The 12491-nt window shown below is 51.1% G+C and overlaps 5 non-coding genes across 5 annotated transcripts; all 5 read left to right on the top strand.

Annotated features, from left to right (window-relative positions):
* The first annotated feature begins 508 nt into the window (after positions 1–508).
* Positions 509–580, top strand: Trnat-agu (transfer RNA threonine (anticodon AGU)). The gene has a single exon. It is a non-coding gene; the product is annotated as a tRNA-Thr (tRNA).
* Positions 581–2738: 2158 nt separating this feature from the next.
* Positions 2739–2810, top strand: Trnat-agu (transfer RNA threonine (anticodon AGU)). The gene has a single exon. It is a non-coding gene; the product is annotated as a tRNA-Thr (tRNA).
* A 7326-nt stretch (positions 2811–10136) lies between these two features.
* On the top strand, positions 10137–10209 carry Trnar-ucg (transfer RNA arginine (anticodon UCG)). Its single transcript has one exon. It is a non-coding gene; the product is annotated as a tRNA-Arg (tRNA).
* An 864-nt stretch (positions 10210–11073) lies between these two features.
* Positions 11074–11145, top strand: Trnat-agu (transfer RNA threonine (anticodon AGU)). Its single transcript has one exon. It is a non-coding gene; the product is annotated as a tRNA-Thr (tRNA).
* A 507-nt stretch (positions 11146–11652) lies between these two features.
* On the top strand, positions 11653–11724 carry Trnar-ucg (transfer RNA arginine (anticodon UCG)). The gene has a single exon. It is a non-coding gene; the product is annotated as a tRNA-Arg (tRNA).
* Positions 11725–12491: the final 767 nt, after the last annotated feature.

Raw genomic sequence — 12491 nt, forward strand, 5'->3', positions numbered from 1 at the left:
AGGAAAACATTAGGCAGCATGGAGAGATTCTGTATGGGACCAACCAACCCAAACGAGTACTGTGTGATCTGCTACCCAGGAGGTACCCAACGAGGCAGCACGGCTAGCTCAGTCGGTAGAGCATGAGAGTCTTAATCACAGGGTCATGGGTTCGAGCCCTTCGCTGGGCGGAACGGAATTTTTCTCCACTGCAGATGTAAATTACCGATTTTCTGATTAACGTGATGTAATGGAAATAGCAACTTTAAAATTTGCCTACGTCTCAATCAGTCGCAAGAAAACTGTATTTGAAGGTGAAGGTGATTTTGTAGACATGTGTGAAAGTCATGTTCTGAAGTGCAGGTGATTTTGTTTGGAGAGAACATCGGCTACGTGTCAGATGTGTAGCCAAGCAGTAATGGGTCGCAATAGCTGCTAATATTAGTCAAAAATATGAAGTGTTGTCAGCTGAAGTCTGAAGATTCAGACGACCGTACGGACGAAGTACGCAAATGTTCCGCTAGGCCGCCCCTCTTTAGCTCAGTGGTAGAGCACTGGTCTAGTAAACCAGGAGTCGTGAGTTCCATCCTCACAGGAGGAAGACGAATTTTGGAAATCAGTTGCGCGTCATGGCCGTATAGCAAACAGTATCTGTGATGGCGAACAATTAGCGTGAGGAGTTTTATTAAGAATTACTCTCAGATGTGATTAAGGCGAATGGCGCTGATAAAGCATTTGCCAAAGCGGTACGGCATAAGGTGGGACGAGGCAGTCTGAATTACATTTTATAGATGTATTTCTCACAAATCTCTGAGCCTCTCGCGGTCGTCGTCGTCGTCGGCGTCGCCGCCGCCGCTTCTGCAGAAGTAGCAAATGGCCATCGTAGCAAATGCGGCGAGGGACACCCTGCCATCGATTCCGATTGCGCAAAGTGTGTGGTCTTGTTTTCCTGTCTATGTTTGGTCGGTCTCGTAAGAGGTTGAATGTAACGAATGGGTGGGAAAGAGTAAGGGGCAGCGGCTGTGTGGAACGAAAACACAATTCCTCAGGGGGTGTCAGCGTTTCGAGATGAGTCGTATATCAGTTATACTTGGTCGTCAGTGACCGTGTGGCCTAATGGATAAGGCTTCGGACTTCGGATCTGAAAATTGCAGGTTCGAATCCTGTCATTGTTGTGTTTTTCCAGTTCTGAAAAAGAAACATACCGTTTTAATGTAGCAATTGTGCAGTACGAAACCGTCTGAATGTTGCTGTTGACCATTTTGTGCTTGGAGATGGTCTTGAGCTTGAAACACACACAAGAAGACCGGTGTTCCATCCTCACAGGAGGAAGACGAATTTAGGAAATCAGTTGCGCGTCATGGCCGTATAGCAAACAGTATCTGTGATGGCGAACAATTAGCGAGAGGCGTTTTATTAAGAATTACTCTCAGATGTGATTAAGGCGAATGGCGCTGATAAAGCATTTGCCAAAGCGGTACGGCATAAGGTGGGACGAGGCAGTCTGAATTACATTTTATAGATGTATTTCTCACAAATCTCTTAGCCTCTTGAGGTCGTCGTCGTCGCCGCCGCCGCTTCTGCAGAAGTAGCAAATGGCCATCGTAGCAAATGCGGCGAGGGACACCCTGCCATCGATTCCGATTGCGCAAAGTGTGTGGTCTTGTTTTCCTTTCTATGTTTGGTCCGTCTCGTAAGAGGTTGAATGTAACGAATGGGTGGGAAAGAGTAAGGGGCAGCGGCTGTGTGGAACGAAAACGCAATTCCTCAGGGGGTGTGAGCGTTTCGAAATGAGTCGTATATCAGTTATACTTGGTCCTCAGTGACCGTGTGGGCTAATGGATAAGGTGTCGGATTTCGGATCCGAAGATTGCATTTTCGAATCCTGTCACGATCGTGTTTTTCCAGTTCTGAAAAACAAACATACCGTTTTTATGTAGCAATTGTGCAGTACGAAACCTTCTGAATGATGCTGTTGACCATTTTGTGCTTGGAGATGGTCTTGAGCTTGAATCACACACAACAAGACCGGTGTTAACTAGCGAAATGGTCGGCAGAGTGCCCTCAGCGCGAGGTTTGACTGGCACTTGCACATCTAAAACAATGTCGGAAAGTAACTCGTTCGGCTTTTGAGTCACGTCAAGTATGTGTGTTAATTTTGACGTCGCTAGCTCTGCAGATTGTCATGCAATTCCTTTACCTCTCAGAAATGATTTGAAATAAAAGTGAAGTACGTGACGAGTGTGACGTTAGGAAAACATTAGGCAGCATGGAGAGATTCTGTATGGGACCAACCAAACCAAACGAGTACTGTGTGACCTGCTACGCAGCAGGTACCCAACGAGGCAGCACGGCTAGCTCAGTCGGTATAGCATGAGACCCTTAATCACAGGGTCGTGGGTTCGAGCTCTACGCTGGGCGGAACGGAATTTTTCTCCGCTGCAGATCTAAATTACCGATTTTCTGATTAACGTGATGTAATGGAAATAGCAACTTTAAAATATGCCTACGTCTCAATCAGTCGCAAGAAAACTGTATTTGAAGTTGAAGGTGATTTTGTAGACATATGTGAAAGTCATGTTCTGAAGTGCAGGTGGTTTTGTTTGGAGAGAACGTCGGCTACGTGTCAGATGTGTAGCCAAGCAGTAATGGGTCGCCATAGCTGCAAATATTAGTCGAAAATATGAAGTGTTGTCAGCTGAAGTCTGATGATTCAGACGACCGTACGGACGAAGTACGCAAAAGTTCCGCTAGGCCGCGCCTCTTTAGCTCAGTGGTAGAGTACTGGTCTAGTAAACCAGGAGTCGTGAGTTCCATCCTCACAGGAGGAAGACGAATCTTGGAAATCAGTTGCGCGTCGTGGCCGTATAGAAAGCAGTATCTGTGATGAGGAACAATTAGCGACAGGCGTATTATTAAGAATTACTCTCAGATGTGATTAAGGCGAATGGCGCAGATAAAGCATTTGCCAAAGCAGTATGGCATCATCTTCGGCGTAACTCGAGAGGGTTGCGCCCTTCGATATTATTGTCGTTAATATCGAAGTGCTAGGAGTTTCCATGATCGCTGCAGCTGCCGTTGTCCCGAGCCTTTTCCGCCGTTGGTCCCAGCCGCCGCTGCCGCCGCCACCGTTACCCACCGCCGCCGCCGGTCTCCCGCCGACGCCGGTTGCCGCCGCCGCCGCTCCCTGCCCGTCTTTCGTTCTGTCGTCTCTGCTTACGTCTTACCCTTCCTCTTCGTCAGTCTCTTGTCCTTGTCCTTTGACTGTCCCCTGTTATTTTTCCTCTTTTCCCCTCTCCCACTTATCCTCTCACCATGACAACCCCCACAACTACCGCCACTACCACTGCAATCGTGTACACGTCCCCCTCACTTGCTGCCACCACCATTACGTGGTGTGCTCAATCACCGCCTCCCCCATATATTCCCCCCCTCCTCACTCTTCCCACCCCCGCTCCTTTTGTTGCTCCCTCCCCTGTTCCTACCCACCATGCCTCACGTGACCCATTCCCTCCCCTCCCACATGTAACTCATGCCACCCCCGCCAGGGTTGTTGCCCGTCGGGCCACCACCCACGCCACACCATCATCATCGTAATCACCCTCACCATCACCATCGCCCTCGCCATCGCCAGTGCCAACCACTGCCACTGCATCTTCTGTGGCGCCAGCTCCAGCTCCAGCGCCAGCTCCAGCGCCAGCACCAGCACCACCACCAGTGCTTGCACCGCCGGTGGGACCTGCCTTCTCCCGCCATCTCCCGGTCGTCCCCATCCCCCACACCTCTTCCCATCCCTCTCCCGCTGTGAAACGTCCCAGCGGCACCCCAGCCTCTTCTGCTCCCAAGAAGTCGCAGACTCTCCCCCCTCTAACCCCCCAGGATGCCATGGATACCACCCCACCTGCCCTATCTACTCCCTCCTCTACCTCCCCCTCCTACAGGTACCTCCTTTCTCACCCTGATCCCTCTCTCCTGGAGGCCCGCAATCTTACCCTTCTCATCCGCCAGCACTTCCCCGGAGCCCCGATCTCCCTTCTCACCCCCCGTCGGGACTCCGTCCTGATCACATCCCCCAGCCCCACCCTCCACTCCGACATCCTCTCCCGCATTCCCCTCACCCGGTTTGGTCCCCATGCCTCCCTTGCCCTGCTCCCCCCCCCTCCTCATCCCGACAACCCCAGCCGCCCCGTCGCCCACCGACCCTCACTGCCGTGATCACTCGGCTTAGCCCGATGATCACGGAGGAGGAGGTGTTGGCGGAGCTGAAGGCCCATCCCTATCTAGAGGTTCGAGCTGTCCGCCGGATTCACAATCCAGCCGGCCCCACCCGCCTCATGCGGGTGTTCTCCGAGCATGCTCCCTCCATAGACCTCCTCCTCAAGGAGGGTGCCCTCCTTTTCACCCGCCGTTATAAGGTCGACCCCTCCCGCTCCCCTCCACAGTCCATCCGCTGCCAGAGGTGCTTGCGCTATAATGCACATCCTACATCTGAGTGCCGCGAGGCCCCCGTCTGCCCGCACTGCAAAGAAGCACACTTCCTCCGGCAGTGCCCAAACCATCAGCCCCCCCCCTCCTGTAACACCTGTAACCTCCAACACCCAACCTACTCCCAAAAGTGCAAGGCCCGACCCCCTCCCTCCGCTCCTGAACTCACTGTCCCTGTCCGCCCCTTGGATGCCCCCACCCCTCCCGGCAATTCCCTCCGTCCCCCCCCCCCACAGCTGAGGACATCATCCGCTTTGTAACCGTTGTCCTTCAGAACATCCACCCCTTTCAGCGCCCCCACACCCTCCAGCAGATATCCCTTGCCGCCCGTTCCGTCTTCCAGCTCAACACTTACGACACCTACTCCCATAACCAGGCCCATTTTACCTTCTCCCGTCTCGACACCCTCGTCTAAATTCCCACTATGGCGCGACAGCAACGTATCCTGTTTAACAACATCCGTTCCCTTCCTGTCAACAAGAATCTCCTTATGCATACCCTCACCACCCACCGCGTGGATGCCTTCCTCCTAAACGAAACATTTCTCCAGCCCCACCGTACTGTCCATACCTCGCCCTACCTCCTTCACCGCTCTGACAACCCCCTCCCGATAGCGCGTGGCGGAGTTGCCATTGGCCACCATCGCCAGATCCCTGTTCGGCTCCAACCCCTCCTTCCCAACCCCACGGAACACCTGATCCTTAGTCTATTCTTCCCCGGCCTCACCGTTACCTGCGCCACCATCTATGTCCGCCCCTCTGCCCCTATTCCTTTTGACTTCCTTTCCCACATCGACCGTACCTTCTCCTCCTACGTGATTGCCGCAGATCTCAATATCTATAGTCGCTCCGCCACCCAGTTACGGCGGTGGCATCGGTTCCTCGCCACCATCCAAGGAGATGTCCTTCCTCTTCCCCAACACACCCACCCTGAATCCAATACCACACCCGATGTCGTCCTAGCCTCCCCCAACCTCCTTGGCCGCATAGCGGTGGACGTCCTCGACCCTATTGGCAGTGACCATCTCCCTGTCCTTCTTACCATATCAGACGGTCGTCGCCCCCGTCCCGATCCTCGCCTTGACCCTCCCCCCAAGTATGTCCATGATTACTCCCGTGCCGACTGGAATGCATACCGGGATACCCTTACTACCCGAGTCGATAGCCACCCCCTCACCTACCACCGCCCACATGACATAACCCATGCCGCATCCTTTCTCCAGCAGACCTTGTCAGAGGCCGTGGAGGCCCACATCCCTACCGTCGCCATCCACCCGCACCGTCCCACTTTACCCCCACAGGCCGTCCTCCTCCTTCGAGAATCCCGTCGTCTCTACCGTGCCTTCCTCCTCACGCGTGACCGGGACACACTACAACGCAACCAGCAACTCCAGAGACACATCCGGAACTTGCTCGCGGCTAAGAAACGCCGGGACTGGCGACAGACATGCACCCGTCTTAATGCTACCCTACCTATTAACTCGTCCAAATACTGGTCAGCCTTCCGCCGCCTTACTGGATCAAAAACCCCCCCCCTTACTATCCTCTCCTTCATAATGACAATCCCTTTCCTGACAACCTTAGTAAGGCCCACCATTTTGCCTCCTACCTCACCGATGTCTTTACCATCCCTGGCGATCCCCAGTTCGATTATTCCCTCTTCCCCGATGTCCGCGATCGAACTGACACCTCTATCCCTCCACTAGCTCCTGGCTTCCAGTACTTGGACAACATTACACACACTGAACTCAATAACCCTATAACTACTCAAGACATCATCGATACACTCCGCACCAAACGCAACACTGCTCCTGGTCACGACCGTGTTACTTACCGTCACCTCCGTGAAGCTCCCGCCCCCTTCCTCTCCACCCTGGCCAGGCTGTACAATGTGGTCTTGTCCACCGGCTTCTACCCCGACCTGTGGAAAACCTCCCGGATCCTGATGTTCCTCAAACCCGATAAACCACCTTCCGCTGTCTCCTCCTACCGTCCTATAAGCCTTACCTCGGTCTTCAGCAAGGTCCTGGAATCCATTCTAACCCGCCGCATCCACCAGCATCTCCACCGGCACCGCTTCCTTCCCTCCACCCAATGTGGCTTTCGACCATCCTTCTCTGCCGATGACCTTCTCCTTCACCTCACTCACCTCCTCTCCAAACAACTCAACTCCCGTCGCTCTGCCATATTCCTCTCCCTTGACCTTGAACGCGCCTATGACCGTCTGTGGCATTCTGGTCTCCTCTTCAAGCTCCAAACCTTTGCTCTTCCTATTAACTACGTCCGTCTGATCGCCTCCTTCATTTCCCACCACCCTTCCTATGTCACTATCCACAACACTGATTCCTACAACTTCTACCCCTCTGCCGGTGTGCCCCAAGGTTCCGTCCTTTCCCCTCTTCTTTACCTTCTTTATACGGCGGACATGCCTCCACCTGCACCCCCCCTTCACCTTCTCCAGTACGCCGATGACACCGTCTTCCTTGCCCTTGCCCCCACCCTGCAACGCTCCCAACACCTTCTCCAATCCCATCTTGACCGGTTCACCTCTTGGTGTAACCAGTGGTTGCTCAAGGTCAATCCTTCCAAGACCCAGGCAATCATCGTAGGCAAAACCACCCCTTCCTTCCGTCTCCTTGATTTCTATCTTACCATTTATGGCCGTCCTATTAACCTCACACCCACCCTCAAGTACCTTGGCGTCACCCTTGACCGTCGCCTCTCCTGGACCCCTCATCTCCGGACAATCCAAGCCAAGGCACGCTCCCGACTCCACCTCCTGAAGCTCCTTTCTGGCCGCACATGAGGTCTGGACCCCTCCACCGTCCTCCACACCTATAAATCTCTCATCCGCCCCATCCTCTATTATGCCCATCTCGCCTGGATCTCTGCCCCGCCTACCTTTTACAAATCCCTTCAAATCCTTGAACGGCATGCACTCCGCCTCGCCTATCGCATCCGCCTCCCTTCCCCCACGCGGCTCCTCTATGACCTCATCCCCTTCCCACACCTCCTCCTCTTCCTCCAACGGATACGGATCCTCTACACCTCCCGCAAGCTTGATCCTCCCCACCCGCTTGTCTCTTCCATCCTCTCCCACCCCAACCCACTGCCGCGCCTGTACTCCTGTATCCCACCTGCTCTCCATCTTCACACTCTCCACACCCTCTCCCAAGGTGGCTTCCGCCGACTCCCCCTCCCGGATGATGCCCTCCTCCCCTCCATCTACCCCTCCTACCAACTTTGAGCCTTGCCTTCCCCTCTCCTCTCCTTTTCCTGTGGGCACCCTCTCTCCCTTCTCTCCCTCCCTCTCTCCCTCCTTCCATCCTTACCTCCCCTCCCCCTCTCCCTGGGCTTCCACCCCCCTCTTTTCGTTTTCTCCCCTCCTCCTCCCTGGCATCCTATCTCCCCCTCCCTCCTTCCCTCCCCCTGTTTTTTCCCTTGGCAGGCCCCCAGCTTTTCGGTGTGGACAGTGCCCCTGCAAGCGCCGAAGCCCATCTCCGCAGTGTCCGTGTCTTTCGTCCCGTCTGTGCCTCGAGTGTTTCTTCGTTTTCTGCTCCACCGTTCACCTGTGCTAGTGTTCTCTGTTCCGTGCTGTGCTGCCCGTTTTTTTTAAAACTGAAACAGTGCTGCGTCGGTGAACGACTTCAATTCTTTTTATTCTCTGTTGTCTTCTGATTTTTATCCTCCATGTCTGTGTTTTGAGATTATGTCTTCCTGTTTTTATCTCTTGTATGTTTCTTGTGGCCGAAGAGCGGCATATTAGGCCGCTGCCGGCCTACCTTTGTAGGTATAAAATGACAATAAAGGAAAAAAAAAGAACAGTATGGCATAAGGTGGGACGAGGCAGTCTGAATTACATTTTATAGATGCATTTCTTATAAATCTCAGAGCCTCTCGCGGTCGTCGTTGTCTTCGCCGCCGCCGCTTCTGCAGAAGTAGCAAATGGCCATTGTAGCAAATGCGGCGAGGGACACCCTGCCATCGATTCCGAATGCGCAAAGTGTGTGGTCTTGTTTTCCTGTCTATGTTTGGTAGGTCTCGTAAGAGGTTGAATGTAACGAATGGGTGGGAAAGAGTAAGGGGCAGCGGCTGTGTGGAACGAAAAGACAATTCCTCAGGGGTGTGAGCGTTTCGAGATGAGTCGTATATCAGTTTTGCTTGGTTGTCAGTGACCGTGTGGCCTAATGGATAATGCGTCGGACTTCGGATCCGAAGATTGCAGGTTCGAATCTTGTCACAGTCGTGTTTTTCCAGTTCTAAAAAACAAACATACCGTTTTAATGTAGCAATTGTGCAGTACGAAACCGTCTGAATATTGCTGTGTACCATTATGTGCTTGGAGATGGTCTTGAGTTTGAAACACACACAACAAGACCGGTGTTAACTAGTGAAATGATCGGCAGAGTGCCCTCACCGCGAGATTTGACAGGCACTTGCACATCTAAAACCACGTTGGAAAGTAACTCGTTCAGCTTTGAGTCACGTAAAGCATATGTGTTAATTTTGACGCCGCTAGCTCAGCAGATTGTCATGCAATTCCTTTACCTCTCAGAAATGATTATGAAATAAAAGTGAAGTACGTGACGAGTGTGACGGTAGGAAAACATTAGGCAGCATGGAGAGATTCTGTATTGGACCACCCAAACCAAACGAGTACAGTGTGATCTGCTATCCAGCATGTACCCAACGAGGCAGCACGGCTAGCTCAGTCGGTAGAGTATGAGACTCTTATTCACAGGGTCGTGGGTACGAGCCCTACGCTGGGCGAAACGGAATTTTTTTCCGCTGCAGATGTAAATTACCGATTTTCTTATTAACGTGATGTAATGGAAATAGCAACTTTAAAATTTGCCTACGTCTCCATCACTCACAAGAAAACTGTATTTGAAGCTGAAGGTGATATTGTAGACATGTGTGAAAAACAAGTTCTGAAGTGCAGGTGGTTTTGTTTGGAGAGAACATCGGCTACGTGTCAGATGTGTAGCCAAGCAGTAATGGGTCGCCATAGCTGCAAATATTAGTCGAAAATATGAAGTGTTGTCAGCTGAAGTCTGATGATTCAGACGACCGTACGGACGAAGTACGCAAAAGTGCCGCTGTTTAGCTCAGTGGTAGAGCATTGGTCTAGTAAACCAGGGTTTGTGAGTTCCATCCTCACAGGAGGAAGACGAATCTAGGAAATCAGTTGCGCATCGTGGCCGTACAGCAAACAGTATCTGTGATGACAAACAATTAGCGACAGGCGTTTTATTAAGATTTACTCTCAGATGTGATTAAAGCGAATGGCGCAGATAAAGCATTTGCCAAAGCGGTACGGCATAAGGTGGGATGAGGCAGTCTGAATTACATTTTATAGATGTATTTCTCACAAATCTCTGAGCCTCTCGCGGTCGTCGTCGTCGTCGTCGTCGTCGCCGCCGCCGCTTCTGCAGAAGTAGCAAATTTCCATCGTAGCAAATGCGGCGAGGGACACCCTGCCTTTGATTCCGAATGGACAAGGTATGTGGTCTTGTTTGCCAGTCTATATTTGGTCGTTCTCGTAAGAGATTGAATGTAACGAATGGGTGGGAAAGAGTAAGGGGCAGCGGCTGTGTGGAACGAAAACACAATTCCTCACGGGGTGTGAGCGTTTCCAGATGAGTCGTATATAAGTTATGCTTGGTCGTCAGTGACCGTGTGGCCTAATGGATAAGGCGTCGGACTTCGGATCCGAAGATTGCAGGTTCGAATCCTGTCACGGTCGTGTTTTTCCAGTTCTGAAAATGAAACATACCGTTATAATGTAGCAATTGTGTAGTACGAAACCGTCAGAATGTTGCTGTTGACCATTTTGTGCTTGGAGATGGTCTTGAGTTTGAAACACACACAACAAGACAGGTGTTAACTAGCGAAATGGTCGGCAGAGTGCCCTCACCGCGAGTTTTGACTGGCACTTGCACATCAAAAAACAACGTCGGAAAGTAACTCGTTCGGCTTTTGAGTCACATCAAGTATGTGTGTTAATTTTGACGCCGCTAGCTCTGCAGATTGTCATGCAATTCCTTTACCTCTCAGAAATGATTATGAAATAAAAGTGAAGTACGTGACGAGTGTGACGTTAGGAAAACATTAGGCAGCATGGAGAGATTCTGTATGGGACCAAGCAACCAAAACGAGTACTGTGTGACCTGCTACCCAGCAGGTAAAAAACGAGTTAGCACGTCTAGCTCAGTCGGTAGAGAATGAGACTCTTAATCACAGTGTCGTGGGTTCGTGACCTACGCTGGGCGGAACGGAATATTTTTCCGCTGCAGATGTAAATTACCGTTTTTCTGATTAACGTGATGTAATGGAAATAGCAACTTTAAAATTTGCCTACGTCTCCATCAGTCGCAAGAAAACTGTATTTGAAGGTGAAGGTGATTTTGTAGACATGTGTGAAAGTTATGTTCTGAAGTGCAAGTGGTTTTGATTGGAGAGAACGTCGGCTACGTGTCAGATTTGTAGCCAAGCAGTAATGGGTCACCATAGCCGCAAATATTAGTTGAAAATATGAAGTGTTGTCAGCTGAAGTCTGATGATTCAGACGACCGTACGGACGAAGTACGCAAAAGAACCGCTAGGCCGCGCCTCTTTAGCTCAGTGGTAGAGCATTGGTCTAGTAAACCAGGGGTCGTGAGTTCCATCCTCACAGGAGGAAGACGAATTTTGGAAATCAGTTGCGCTTCGTGGCCGTATAGCAAACAGTATCTGTGATGACGAACAATTAACGACAGGCGTTTTATTAAGAATTACTCTAAGATGTGATTAAGGCGAATGGCGCAGATAAAGCATTTGCCAAAGCGGTACGGCATAAGGTGGGACGAGGCAGTCTGAATTACATTTTATAGATGTATTTCTCACAAATCTCAGAGCCTCTCGCGGTCGTCGTCGTCGTCGTCGTCGTCGTCGCCGCCTCCGCTTCTGCAGAAGTAGCAAATTTCCATCGTAGCAAATGCGGCGAGGGACACCCTGCCTTCGATTCCGAATGGACTAAGTGTGTGGTCTTGTTTGCCAGTCTATATTTGGTCGGTCTCGTAAGAGGTTGAATGTAACGAATGGGTGGGAAAGAGTAAGGGGCAGCGGCTGTGTGGAACGAAAACACAATTCCTCAGGGGGTGTGAGCGTTTCCAGATGAGTCGTATATAAGTTATACTTGGTCGTCAGTGACCGTGTGGCTTAATGGATAAGGCGTCGGACTTCGGATCCGAAGATTGCAGGTTCGAATCCTGCACGGTCGTGTTTTTCCAGTTCTGAAAAGGAAACATACCGTTTTGATGTAGCAATTGAGCAGTACGAAACCGTCTGAATGTTGCTGTTGACCATTTTGTGCTTGGAGATGGTCTTGAGTTTGAAACACACACAACAAGACCGGTGTTAACTAGCGAAATGGTCGGCAGAGTGCCCTCATCGCGAGTTTTGACTGGCACTTGCACATCTAAAACAACGTCAGAAAGTAACTCGTTCGGCTTTTGAGTCACATCAAGTATGTGTGTTAATCTTGACGCCGCTAGCTCTGCAGATTGTCATGCAATTCCTTTACCTCTCAGAAATGATTATGAAATAAAAGTGAAGTACGTGACGAGTGTGACGTTAGGAAAACATTAGGCAGCATGGAGAGATTCTGTATGGGACCAACCAACCCAAACGAGTACTGTGTGATCTGCTACCCAGCAATTATCCAACGAGGCAGCATGGCTAGTTCAGTCGGTGGAGCATGAGACTCCTAATCACAGGGTCGTGGGTTCGAGCCCTACTCTGGGCGGAACGGAATTTTTTTCCGCTGCAGATGTAAATTACCGTTTTTCTGATTAACGTGATGTAATGGAAATAGCAACTTTAAAATTTGCCTACGTCACCATCAGTCGCAAGAAACTGTATTTGAAGGTAAAGGTGATTTTGTAGACATGTGTGAAAGTCATGTTCTGAAGTGCAAGTGGTTTTGTTTGGAGAGAACATCGGCTACGTGTAAGATGTGTAGCCAAGCAGTAATGGGTCGCCATAGCT

The sequence above is a fragment of the Schistocerca gregaria genome, chromosome 11, assembly GCF_023897955.1.
Source record: "Schistocerca gregaria isolate iqSchGreg1 chromosome 11, iqSchGreg1.2, whole genome shotgun sequence".
In the NCBI taxonomy this organism is placed as follows: domain Eukaryota; kingdom Metazoa; phylum Arthropoda; class Insecta; order Orthoptera; family Acrididae; genus Schistocerca; species Schistocerca gregaria.